The sequence below is a fragment of the Macaca fascicularis genome, chromosome 20, assembly GCF_037993035.2.
Source record: "Macaca fascicularis isolate 582-1 chromosome 20, T2T-MFA8v1.1".
Classification (NCBI taxonomy): Eukaryota; Metazoa; Chordata; class Mammalia; order Primates; family Cercopithecidae; genus Macaca; species Macaca fascicularis.
The window spans coordinates 63,535,488-63,549,138 of NC_088394.1; the positions used below are offsets into that span (position 1 = coordinate 63,535,488).

Below are 13,651 nucleotides of genomic sequence, written 5' to 3' on the forward strand. Positions count from 1 at the left end.
TTAAAGACATGAGTCACTGTTCGCAGTCCTTTTTTTTTTTTAAGACAGGATTTCTAACGCCTGGTGTAGTGGCTCATGCCTGTAATTCCAGCACTTTGGGAGGCTGAGGCGGGCAGATTAAGAGCTCAGGAGTTCAAGACCAGCCTGGCCAACATGGTGAAACTCCGTCTCTACTAAAACTACAAAAATTAGCCAGGTGTGGTGGTGGGTGCCTGTAATCCCAGCTACTCAGGAGGCTGAAGCAGGAGAACTGCTTGAACCTGGGAGGCAGAGGCTGCAGTGAGCCGAGAAAGATCATGCCACTGCACTCCAGCTTGGGTGACAAAGTGAGACTCCATCTCAAAAAAAAAAAAAAAACAGGATCTCGTTCTGTCACCCCGGCTGGAGTGCAGTGGCACTATCATGGCTCACTGCAGCCTTGACCTTCTGCATTCACACGATCCCCCTACCTCAGCCTCCCAAGTAGCTGGGACCACAGGCTCACGCCACCATGCCTGGTTAATTTTTTTTTTTTTTTTTTTTTTTTTAGGAAATGGTGTCTCAATATGTTGCTCAGGCTGCTCTCAAACTCCTGGCCTCAAGCAATGCTTGGATGCTCCCACCTCAGCCTCTCAAAGTGCTGGGATTACAGGCATGAGCCACCATGCCCAGCCAGTCCTCAACTTTTTGACCAACTGTTCTCTCCAAAAGGATAGCAGACGGCCAAGCAGACAGTGTCTCACACCTGTAATCCCAGCACTTTGGGAGGTTGAGGTGGGAAGATCACTTGAGGTTGAGAGTTCAAGACCAAGACTAGCCTGGCCAACATGGCAAAACCATCTCAAAACAGCAAGACTATCTCAAGACGACAACAACAAAAAAGAAGTCTAGTAGTCTTAAATTATTTTAGTGAATTATTTTACTTAAACATCCTCCACCTTTTTTTTCTTTTCTTTTTTTTTTTTTGAGATGGTGTCTCACTCTGTTTGTTGCTCAGGCTGGAGTGCAGAGGCATGATCTCGGCTCACTACAAGCTCTGCCGCCTGAGTTCACGCCATTCTCCTGCCTCAGCGTCCTGAGTAGCTGCAACTACAGGCCCCAGCCACCATACCCGGCTATCTTGGCTCACTGCAAGCTCTGCCTCCCGGGTTCACGCCTTTCTCCTGCCTCAGCCTCCCAAGTAGCTGGGACTACAGGCGCCCTCCACCACGCCTGGCTAATTTTTTGTATCTTTATTAGAGACCGGGTTTCACCGTGTTAGCCATGATGGTCTCAATCTTCTGACCTCATGATCTGCCTGCCTCAGCCTCCCAAACTACTGGGATTACAGGCGAGAGCCACCGTGCCTGGCCCATACCTGGCTAATTTTTTGTATTTTTAGTAGAGACAGGGTTTCACCGTGTTAGCCAGGATGGTCTCAATCTCCTGACCTCGTGATCCGCCCGCCTCGGCCTCCCAAAGTGCTGGGATTACAGGCGTGAGCTACAGCACCCGGCCAAAGGAAAAATCATGTGCAGAATAATATTTTGTGATATGTGAGAATTATCTAAAACTCAAATTTCAGTGTGCAGAAATAAAGTTTTTTTGTTTGTTTGTTTTTGAGACGGAGTCTCTGTCGCCCTGGCTGGAGTGCAGTGGCGCGATCTCAGCTCACTGCAAGCTCCTCCTCCTGGGTGCACACCGTTCTCCTGCCTCAGCCTCCCAAGGAGCTGGGACTACAGGTGCCCGCCACCACACCCGGCTAATTTTCTTTTCTTTTCTTTTCTTTTTTTTTGTATTTTTACTAGAGACGGAGTTTCACTGTGTTAGCCAGGATGGTCTCGATCTTCTGACCTCGTGATCCGCCCACCTTGGCCTCCCAAAGTGCTGGGATTACAGGCATGAGCCACCGCACCCAGTTAGACAGCGAGAAATAAAGTTTTATTGTAACAGAGCCAGGCTCACTCGTTTATGTATCCTCTATGTCTTCTTTGATTCTATAAATGCAGAGTTGAATAACTGGGACAGAGATCACGAGTGGTGCTCTCACCACTTCACACTGCTGCTAAGTGCATTAAAATTACTCTTTTGGGGGTGGGCATGTTGGCTCATGCCTGTAATTCCAGCACTCTGAAAGGCTGAGGTGGGTGGATCATTTGAGGTTGGGAGTGGTGACAGAGCCAGACTCCGTCTCAAGAAAAGGAAAAAAGAAAAAAAAGACTGGGCGCCGTGGCTTATGCCTGTAATCCCAGCACTTTGGGAGGCTGAGGTGGGCGGATCATGAGGTCAGGAGATGGAGACCATCCTGGCTAATACAGTGAAACCCCATCTCTACTAAAAACACAAAAAAAATAGCCCAGCATGGTGGCAGGCGCCTGTAGTCCCAGCTACTCGGGAGGCTAAGGCAAGAGAATGGCGTGAACCTGGGAGGCGGAGATTGCAGTGAGCAGAGATCGCAGCACTGCACTCCAACCTGGGCGACAGAGCGAGACTCTGTATCAAAAAAAAAAAAGTTCTTGACTGGGCACAGTGGCTCACACCTGTAATCCCAGCACTTTGGGAGGCAGGAGGGTTGCTTGAGAGACCAGCCTAAGACCCTTATCTCTATTGAAAATTTTAGCCGGGCGCGGTGGCTCACGCCTGTAATCCCAGCACTTTGGGAGGCCGAGGCGGGCGGATCACAAGGTCAGGAGATCGAGACCACGGTGAAACCCCGTCTCTACTAAAAATACAAAAAATTAGCCGGGCGCGGTTGTGGGTGCCTGTAGTCCCAGCTACTCGGGAGGCTGAGGCAGGAGAATGGCGTGAACCCAGGAGGCGGAGCTTGCAGTGAGCCGAGATCGCGCCACTGCACTCCAGCCTGGGCGACAGAGCGAGACTCTGTCTCAAAAAAAAAAAAAAAAAAAGAAAAAGAAAATTTTAAAAATTAGCCTGGTGTGGTGGCTCACACCTGTAGAACCAACTACTTGGGAGGCTGAGGTGGAAGCATTACCTGAACCCAGGTGACTGAGTCTGCAGTGAGCTGTGATCACACTACTACACTAGCCTGGGTGACAGAGTGAGATCCTGTCTCGAAGAAAACAAAACAAAACAAAACAAAACAAAAAAAGCCAACATTCTTAGCTCAGGAGCTGCACAAAAACTAGAAGTGGACTAGATTTGGCTATGAGCCAATCCCTCTACCCCAGACTATTGGCAAAGATCAAGAAGTATGATAGCCGAGGAGAAACACTTGAACTCCTCTTGGTGGGATGTCACTGGCACAACAAGGAGTGGGAGTGGACAGTGGGTGGCATGGCTCAACACAGCTGAAGCAGTGTCCACTCCCTCACCACATCCAGAACAGTGGCAAGACCTCAGTGGGGAACGAGTACGAAGTGTACCCAGCAAGGCTGAACCCTAAGAATTAGGCACCAGTTGACTGGGGGCAGTGGCTCACGCCTATAATCCCAGCACTTTGGGAGGCTGAGGCAGGCAGATGGTGAGGTCAGGAGATGGAGACCATCCTGGCCAATATGGTGAAACCCCATCTCTATTAAAAATACAAAAATTAGATGGGTGTGGTGGTGCATGCCTGTAGTCCCCGCTACTCAGGAGGCTGAGGCAGGAGAATTGCTTGAACCGAGGAGGCGGAGATTGCAGTAAGCCTGGCAACAGAGTGAGACTCCACTTGCACTCCAGCCTGGCAACAGAGTGAGATTCCATTTCAAAAAATAAATAAATAAGAAAAAGAATTAGGCATCAGTCTTGACTAAGGTCCTTGAGTCCTATCTGAGCTGCCCCTTCTAGGGCCTTGTGAGTGTGGAGAGTGACAGACCCTCAGTGATAGGCCAAAAAGGACACAAGGCCAAAGCTCTGCTCCAAGCAAGACCCGGGTCGTTTCTCAGCCAGGGGAGGGAAGGGGACCCCAACAGGGTCATGCACAGGGTAATGACGATTTGATCAACAGTGGACTGCATATATGACAGTGGTCGCATAAGATCATAATACTGTATTTTTACTGAACCTTCTCTATGTTTAGATGTTTACATGAACAGATATTAGCTGTTGTGGTACAACTGCCTACAGTATTCAGCACAGTAACATGCTGTGCAGGTTTGTAGCCTAGGCGTGTAGTAGGCTATACAATCTGGGGTTGTATAAGTACAGTCTGTGATGTTCACACAATGATAAAATAGAACTTATTTCTCAGAACGTGTTACCATTGTTAAGTGCTGCATGACTGTAATCACTTGACAGAAGGGAATTCAGATTCAGATTGATGTTTCTTGCACAAAGGTGGTATTTGGAACAATTTTTTTTTTTTTTTTTTTTTGAGATGGAGTCTCGCTCTGTCTCCCAGGCTACAGTGCAGTGGCATGATCTCGGCTCACTGCAACCTCCACCTCTCAGGTTCAAGCGATTCTCCTGCCTCAGCACCACTCCCAGCTAATTTTTTTTTTTTTTTTTTTTGAGATGGAGTCTCGCTGTGTGGCCCAGGCTGGAGTGCAGTGGCCCGATCTCGGCTCACTGCAAGCTCCACCTCCCGGGTTCATGCCATTCTCCCGCCTCAGCCTCCGAGTAGCTGGGACTACAGGCGCCTGCCACCACGCCCGGCTAGTTTTTTGTATTTTTAGTAGAGACGGGGTTTCACCGTGTTAGCCAGGATGGTCTCGATCTCCTGACCTTGTGATCCACCCACCTCAGCCTCCCAAAGTGCTGGGATTACAGGCTTGAGCCACCGCACGCGGCCTTTTTTTTTTTTTTTTTTTAAGATGGAATCTCGCTCTGTCACCTAGGCTGGAGTGCAGTGGCGCGATCTTGGCTCACTGCAAGCTCCACCTCCTGGATTCACTCCATTCTCCTGCCTCAGCCTCCCGAGTAGCTGGGACTGCAGCGCCCACCACTATGCCCGGCTAATTTTTTTTTTTTTCAGTAGAAACGGGGTTTCAGCATGTTAGCCAGGATGGTATTGATCTCCTGACCTCATGATCCGCCCTCCTTGGCCTCCCAAAGTGCTGGAATTACAGGTGTGAGCCACTGTGCCTGACCACTCCCGGCTAGTTTTTTTTTTTTGTATTTTTAGTAGAGACGGGGTTTCACCATGTTGGCCAGGCTGGTCTTGAACTCCTGACCTCAAATGATCCGCCTGCCTTGGCCTCCCAAAGTGCTGGGATTACAGGTGTGAGCCACTGCCCCGATCTTTTTTTTTTTTTTTTTTTTTGAGACAAAGGTCTCACTCTGTCACCCAGACTGGAGTGCAATGGTGCAATCTCGGCTCACTGCAGCCTCCGCCTCCCAGGTTCAAGCGATTCTCATTCCTCAGCCACCCAAGTAGCTGGGATTACAGGCACATGCCACCCTGCCTGGCTGATTTTTGTATTATTATTATTTGTTTTTTGGAGAGGGAGTCTTGCTTTGTTGCCCAGGCTGGTGTGCTCTCAGCTTACTGCAGCATCCACTTCCCAGGTTCAAGCAATTGTCCTGCCTTAGCCTCCTGAGTAGCTGGGACTACAGGCGCATGCCGCCACGCCCGGCTAATTTTTTGTATTTTTTTAGTAGAGACAGGGTTTTACCGTGTTGCCAAGGCTGGTCTTGAACTCCTGGCCTGAAGCGATCCACCTGCCTTGGCCTCCCAAAGTGCTGGGACTACAGGCATGAGTAACTGTGCCTGGTCTGGAGCAAAAATTATATCCACATTGCATAGGGGTTTTTTTAAACAATTGTAGTTATGCCGACTTTCTGAACTAATCTGGAGGGGGTCCACCTGCCCAGAGCTCTCCATCTCACTCTCAGGTGACAGGGGAGGCAAAATTAGAACCCTGCTGCGAGGGTGACTGTATGCAGCCCTGGGGCAGCAAGCTCTCTGGTGAAGCCTCAGTGATGGGATAGGAAGGTGGCTTTTGTGAATGTATCTTTGAGGTCATTCCATCATCATTTTGACAAGTAAAAAGAGGCAAGATATTTTGCCAGAGGTGCAGGAACCTGAAGCTGGCCTGCTGTTGAACCTTTGTGCAGGAGGGAGTCAGGCAGATGACGGGAATGACAGGACAGGCTGGTGGCCAGCCGTGAACCCCAGGGAGGAGAAGGAAGGGAGATCAGATGAGGCTGAGGCTCGCTATGTTGCCCAGGTTAGTCTCGAACTCCTAGGCTCAAGCAATCCTACCACCTCAAGTGGAAAGTGCTGGGATTACGGGTGTGAGTCCCCACACCCTTTAAAATATGTTATGTTATGTTATATTGTGTTGTGTTGTGATGTGATGTGATGTGATGTGATGTGATGTGATGTGATGTGATGTGATGTGATGTGATGTTATTATGTTGCCCAGCCTGGGAAACATAGGAAGATCCCATCTCTACAGAATATTTAAAAATTAACCAGGAGTGGTGCCATGCACCTGTTGGCCCAGCTACTCGGGAGGCTGAGGTGGGAGGATCCCTTGAGCCCAGGAGTTCAAGGCTGCAGGGAGCTATGATCATGCCACTAAACTTCAGCCTGGGCAACAGAGTGAGATGCTGTCTCAAAAAAAAAAAACAAAAAAAAAGGTTAAAAAATAATTTAAAAAGAAAAGACTGGCCAGGTGCCGTGGCTCACGCCTGTAATCCCAGTACTTTGGGAGGCCAAGACAGATGGATCACAAGGTCAGGAGATCAAGACCATCCTGGCTAATATGGTGAAACCCTATCTCAACTAAAAATACACACACACACACACACACACACACACACACACACACACTAACCGGGCGTGGTGGTGGGAGCCGGTAGTCCCAGCAACTCGAGAGGCTGAGGCAGGAGAATGGTGTGAACCCGGGAGGCGGAGCTTGCAGTGAGCCGAGATCATGCCACTGCACTCCAGCCTGGGCGACAGAGCGAGACTCTGTCTCAAAATAAACAAATAAAGAAAGAAATAAAAAGAAAAAGAAAAGACTAGGCTGGGTGTGGCGGCTCACGCCTGTAATCCCAGCACTTTGGGAGGCCGAGGTGGGTGGATCACGAGGTTAAGAGATCAAGACCATCCTGGCCAACACGGTGAAACCCTGTCTCTACTAAAAATACAAAAATTAGCTGGGCGTGATGGCACACGCCTTTAGTCCCAGCTACTTGGGAGGCTGAGGTGGGAGAATTGCTTGAACCCGGGGGCTGGAGGTTGCAGTGAGCCAAGATTGCCCCCGCAGGTGGAGCTCTTGAGCGTCAGAGTGGGAGACCAGCCTAGGCAACATAGTGAGACCACGTCTTACAAAAACATACAAAACTTAGCCAGGTGTGGTGGCACATGCCTGTGATCCCAGCTACTTTGGAGGCTAAGATGGGAGGATCACTTGAGTACAAGAGGTTGAGGCTGCAGTGAGCCATGATCACGTCACTGCACTCCAGTCTGAGTGACAGAGCAAGACCCTGTCTCAAAAAAAAAAAAAAAAACCATTAAAATTAAAAAATAAAATTAGCCAGGTATGGTGGCACGAACCTGTGGTCCTAGCTACTTAGAAGACTGAGGCCGGAGGATCACTTGAGTTCAGGAGTTGGAGGTTACAGTGAACTGTGATTGCACCATTGCACACCAGACCAAGAGGCTAACTCAAAAAAAAAAATTGTTTTTAATTGAAGGACAGTAAATGCACGCCCCCTTGTGGGTGCATGTTTACACTTGCTCTCCTTTTGGGACTTCCCAGGAACTTCTCACTTGGTCTTCTCTGTTCACGGGGGTTATGGCCCTACAGCTCTGTTCTCGCTCCGATCTATTGATTAGACTCCCAGAAAGCCCCAGCCCTGTGCTGAATTCCCCAAGCTGATGCATAGCTCTGCATCCCAGAGTCTGACTTGATTGCAATAAAAGAGATTCCTCCACAGGTGGCCGACATCAGTCAGAAACATCCAGACACAGAACCCACAACATTAACCATACACACACATACACACACACACACACGCACTGAGGGTAGTCAATCAATAGCAGTCACACTGTACGGGTAGAGCCCCTGGATGAGTGCACAGCTGACTTCCATGAGGGCAGATGGTACCCTGGGACAAGTGTGTAGAATCTTTCCACCCAAGGTCACATTAGCCACCTGGGTATAATTCAGTGGTGAAAGTAGGGCTGGCTTCATGGGCCTGAAATTTGTGCCGTCATGCAGGGCTCCATGCTCAAAAGTGTCCCATGACTGCTTTTATGCTTTGCTGTCATCATCTTGAAATTCATAATAAGATTGAATAAGGCACTCTGCATTTTCATTTTGCACTAAGTCCCACAATGTATGTCCTGGGTAAAATGTTCCAAGCCCATGGCAGAGCAGAAGACCCTCAGGGGATGAGACAGCCTTGGCTTGCATGAGCCATGATACTCAAGTTTGTGTGGAGGAGGGCGTGACAGTTGTGTCTGACAGTTTGTTTTTTTTTTGAGATGGAGTTTCGCTCTGTCGCCCAGGCTGGAGTGCAGTGGCGCGATCTCCGCTCATTGCAAGCTCCGGCTCCCAGGTTCACCCCATTCTCCTGCCTCAGCCTCCCGAGTAGCTGGGACTACAGGCCCCCGCCACCTCTCCCGGCTAATTTTTTTTTTTTTTTTTTTTTTTTTTGCATTCTTAGTAGAGACAGGGTTTCACCGTGTTAACCAGGATGGTCACATATTAACCCCTCAAAAACAATGGCTATTACTACTGTGTGTCATTGATGATGATGATAAGAGTTGGCGAACTGCTCCAAAGCTGTTTTTCAAACTTCATCGCAGCCTGGTTAATTCAGGATCCACATGCCATCATTCTGCTTTGTTTCACTGGTGCATTTGCAAAACATTTTTTATTCAAGCAGTCCCTTTGGCAACCCTCAGGAAACTCAACACGTACACCCAGCCTTTCTTTTTTCTTTTCTTTTTTTTTTTGAGACAGAGTTTCGCTATTGTTGCCCTGGCTAGAGTGCAGTGGCATGATCTCAGCTCACTGAAGCCTCTGCCTCCTGGGTTCAAGTGATTCTCCAGCCTCAGCCTCCTGAGTAGCTGGGATTACAGGCGCCCGCCACCCCACCCAGCTAATTTTTTGGCATTCTTTTTTGTTATTGTTGTTGTTTTGTTTTGTTTTTGAGACAAAGTTTTACTTTTATCGCCCAGGCTGGAGTGCAATGGCGCGATCTCGGCTCATTGCAACTGCAACCTCTGCCTCCCAGGTTCAAGTGATTCTCCTACCTCAGCCTCCCAAGTAGCTGGGATCTCAGGCGCCTGCCACCACACCAAACTAATTTTTGTATTTTTAGTAGAGATGGGGTTTCGCCATGTTGGCCAGGCTGGTCTCAAACTCCTGACCTCTGGTAATCCGCCCACCTCAGCCTCCCAAAGTGCTGGGATTACAGGCATGAGCCACCGGGCCTGGCCCACACACCCAGTCTTTCAAACACCCACAGAGACCGGGCGCAGTGGCTTATGCCTGTAGTCCTAGCTATTCAGGAGGCTGAGGAGGGAGAATCTCTTGAGCCCAGAAGTTTGGGGTTGCAGTGAGCTATGATGTTGTCACTGTTACCAGCCTGGGTAACAGCAAGACTCTGTCTCAAAACAACACAAAACAAAACAAAACATGCTGAGATGTTATATACTGATAAGGTTTAGCTCTGTGTCCCCACCCAAATCTCATCTTGAATTGTACTCCCATAATTTCCACATGTTGTTGAGGGGACCCAGTGGGAGATAATTTGAATCATGGGGTTGGCTTTCCCCATACTGTTCTCATGGTAGTGAATAAGCCTCATGAGATCTGATGGTTTTATGAGGGGTTTCCGCTTTTGTGGAAACTTCTTCATTTTATCTTGCTGCCACCAGGTAAGAAGCGCCCTTTGCCTCCCACCATAATTCTGAGGCCTCCCCAGCCATGTGGAACTGTAAATCCAATTAAACCTCTTTTTCTTCCCAGTCTTGGGTATGTCTTTATCAGCAGCATGAAAACAGACTAATATATATATCCTCATCCAGATATTACCGCCATTCCCCAGTTGCATCAACAGTTCATAAAGTCCTACTCCATCCCCCACCCAGCTGCCAGATTCTCTCAAAGTTCACACAGACACACACCCTCAGGTCATCTGGCTGAGTGTGGGCAATATCTGCATGATCCCATCTGCCATATTGAAACTGGCCCAACTGTCCCCTAGAATTGACATTTATGGCTTATTTGAATAAACATAGGAATTGATCCTCCCATTCTTAAAACTTGAGAAAGTTACATTTGTCTTATCTGAGTTTTCCTGTCTTATCTCAGGAAACCAACCATCAGGCCTCCCAGGTAGTATCAAGGAGCTGAAACTTACCAGATCACTGCATCTGGACAATATGTTATCAGACACCATACCCATCATAACTGCCTAATCAGGCTGGGCACAGTGGCTCACATCTGTAATCCCAGCGCTTTGGGAGACTGAGGCAGGAGGATCACTTGAGGTCAGGAGTTTGAGACCAGCCTGGCCAACATGGTTAAAACCCCATCTCTCCTAAAAATACAAAAATTAGCCAGGCGTGGTGGCATGCCTGTAATCCCAGCTACTTGAGAGGCTGAGGCACAAGAATCACTTGAACCCAGGAGACAGAGGTTTCAGTAAGCCGAGATCACACCACTGCACTCCAGCCTGGGTGACAAGGTAAGACTGTCTCTAAATAAATAAATAAATAACTGCCTAACCAGCCACCTGCTTCCTATCAATCAACTCCTCTTCCTTGCCCTTCCTTAATTCCTGTTTTCCTATACAAGGTCACACTTCTCCCTGCTATATAACCCCCTAATTTTTTTTTTTTTTTTTTGAGACAGAGTTTCGCTCTTGTTGCCCAGGCTGGAGTGCAGTGGCACGATCTCGGCTCACTGCAACCTCTGCTTCCCAGGTTCAAGCAATTCTTCCACCTCAACCTCCCGAATAGCTGGGATTACAGGCACCTGCCACCACGCCTAGCTAATTTTTTGTATTTTTAGTAGAGATGGGGTTTCATCGTGTTGGCCAGGCTGGTCTCAAACTCCTGATCTCAGATGATCTGCCTGCCTTGGCCTCCCAAAGTGCTGGGATTACAGGCGTGAGCCACCGCACCTGGTCTCTTTTTTTGGATACAAAGTCTGGCTCTGTAGCCTGGAGTGCAGTGGCACCATCTTGGCTCACTGCAACCTCCGCCTCCTGGGTTCAGTGATTCTCCTGCATCAGCCTCCTGAGTAGCTGGGATTATCGGCGCACACCATCACGCCTGGCTGATTTTTGTATTTTTAGTAGAGACGGGGTTTTGCCATGTTGGCCAGGCTGGTCTCAAACTCCTGACCTCGTGATCTGCCCCCCTCGGCCTCCCAAAGTGCTGGGATTACAGGCATGAGCCACCACACCTGGCCTAAACCCCTAATTTCGTTCAAAGAGACAGATTTGAGACTGATCTCTCATCTCAGCTGCAATACATGAATAAAGCCTTCTTTCCTGGCAATGCTCGTTTCAGTGATTAGCTTTCTGTGTGGCGAGCAGCAGGACCTAGACCAAACCCCTAGGTCATTTCAGTCACAACATAAACACTGACTATGTTCAGGTTGTGGACTCTATATTTTTCATTTGAGCTTTTAGATTATTACAAATTAGGAATTGTACTTGTGTGTATGTGTGATTTCTGGGTAACTAGAAAGGTGAGAAGGGTTGGCATTTTGAAAGTACATTAGAAATAATCCAGTGGCTTTCTAGATTTCCAGTGAGAGCCAGTTGTTGTCATTATGTGGAAACTTAGCGAGGAAATACAGGTGATTTTGTGTCTTTGTAAGGCTTGGAGGTTGGGGGCCTTGGAAGCTCTAGGAAGGCCCTGGGGTGAGCCCCTAGGGGTATAGGGCCATGGTGTAATGAGGGCTGCCTAAATCAAAGGAAAACTAACAATTCCACTGCCTCTTATGATTCAACAAATCTGGAGTTTTAGATAAGTAAATTCAGAGACAAGAGGGGGCAGGCGGAATGAAAAATGATGTCACCTGCCACTCTCAGTTTTCCTACAAGAAATCCCAGTGGAGAAGTGAATCCTGGCTCAGTAAATGAGTCACTGGCTTTATAAGCCAAGAAAGATGAAAAGCAGATTCCAGGAACTAAGCAAGGAGGAATCTTGGGGAAAGTGTTTCGTTTTAGTGTGAAACTGTCAAGTCGCTTGCTCCAGTGGAAACTCAGGGAGAGAAAAAACAGTGAGAAAGACTAGCGAAATAGCAAGGAACCAGACAGCTTGCCTGAGAGAGTCTGTGCCTCTGGGCAATTTATTAATAGAAGACTGAGATGCACCTACTATGCAAAAAACAAAACAAAACAAAACAAAACAAAAAAAACTAGGCAGCTCCAGAGAGGAAGACAATATCCCAGTTTCCAAGGCCCCCTGCCATTCATAATCCAACAGACAGTCATTGAGCATCCATCCAGTTCCTGTGGAAGGAGTGCACATGGATTGATGAATGAGGCACCACCATCCCCGGCCCCACAGAGCTCACAGCCATTGAGCAAGTCATCGAACTTGTGTTAAGTGAGAAGGAGGAAGGTTTGGGATGGGGGTCCTAGAAGGCTTCTCCAACACCTAGGGAAGGATCGTTCAGATATAAAGGTCAAGCTGAGGCTGGGCATGGTGGCTTACATCTGTAATCCCAACACTTTGAGAGGCTGAGGTGGGAGCATTGCTTGAGTGCAGTAGTTCAAGACTAGCCTGGGCAAAATAGTGAGACCTTGTCTTTACAAAAAAAAAATTTTTAAAGAAATTAGCTGAGCATGCTGGCACACACCTATAGTCCCAGCTACTCAGGAAGCTGAGGCAGGAAGATCACTTAAACCCAGGAGTTCAAAGTTGCAGTGAGCCATGATCATGACACTGCACTCCAGCCTGGGTGAAAGAGTGAGACCCTTACTCAAATAATAAGGCTGAGCACAGTGGCTCATGGCTGTAATCCCAGCACTTTTGGAGGCCAAGGTGGGTGGATTGCTTGAGCTCAGGAGTTCGAGATCAGCCTAGGCAACATGGTGAAACCTCATTTACGTATGTATATTGCTTGGGTTCCTGGGTTCAAGTGACTCTTCTGCCTCAGCTTCCCTAGTAGCTGGGATTATAGGTATGCACCACCATGCCCAACTAATTTTTGTATTTTTAGTAGAGATGATGGGGTTTTACCATGTTGGCCAGGCTAGTCTCAAACTCCTGAGCTGGTCTCAAACTCCTGATCTCAAGTGATCCGCCAGCCTCGGCCTTCCAAAGTGCTGGGATTACAGGCATGAGCCACCACACTCACCCGTCTGTATATATTTAATTTTTTAAATGAAAAATAATAATAATTAATTAAGGTCAGGCTGAATTTCCGGCAGAGGCCTGGGCCAGAGAGAACAGGGCTGCTCTGGAGACCTAAAAGGAGAAGCTGTTTGGGGAGCGGAGGTACAAGAAAAGTCTAGATGAGTTCTTTCTATTCTATTTTAGGTTATTTATTTGATTAGCAAATTTGGTGGGGCGGAGAGGGACCATCTCCCAAGTGACAGGCAGGCTTGTTTGGCACTTTTTGTTTATTTACAAAGCAATGCAATTCCCCGGTGTTCAGGAGCTCCCTGAGAAACGGGCCAGGCTCAACTCTGAGACAGGCAGAGGGCACAGCATTAGCAAAGGCCCAGAGGAACCTCGCAGAGCAGCCTCTGGGAAGACCCAGGAGTCCCTAGGGCTGGGGAAGCGAGAGGGCATTGAGGCCTGAAGGAAGACTGAGCTGATCTTCAG

General features: G+C 48.3%; 1 long non-coding RNA gene across 2 annotated transcripts in view; it reads right to left on the bottom strand.

The window, feature by feature from the left end:
* The window catches only part of LOC135968898 (uncharacterized), a 76,275-nt gene that overhangs the window by 16,964 nt on the left and 45,660 nt on the right, over positions 1 to 13,651 (bottom strand). The window lies entirely within an intron of this gene.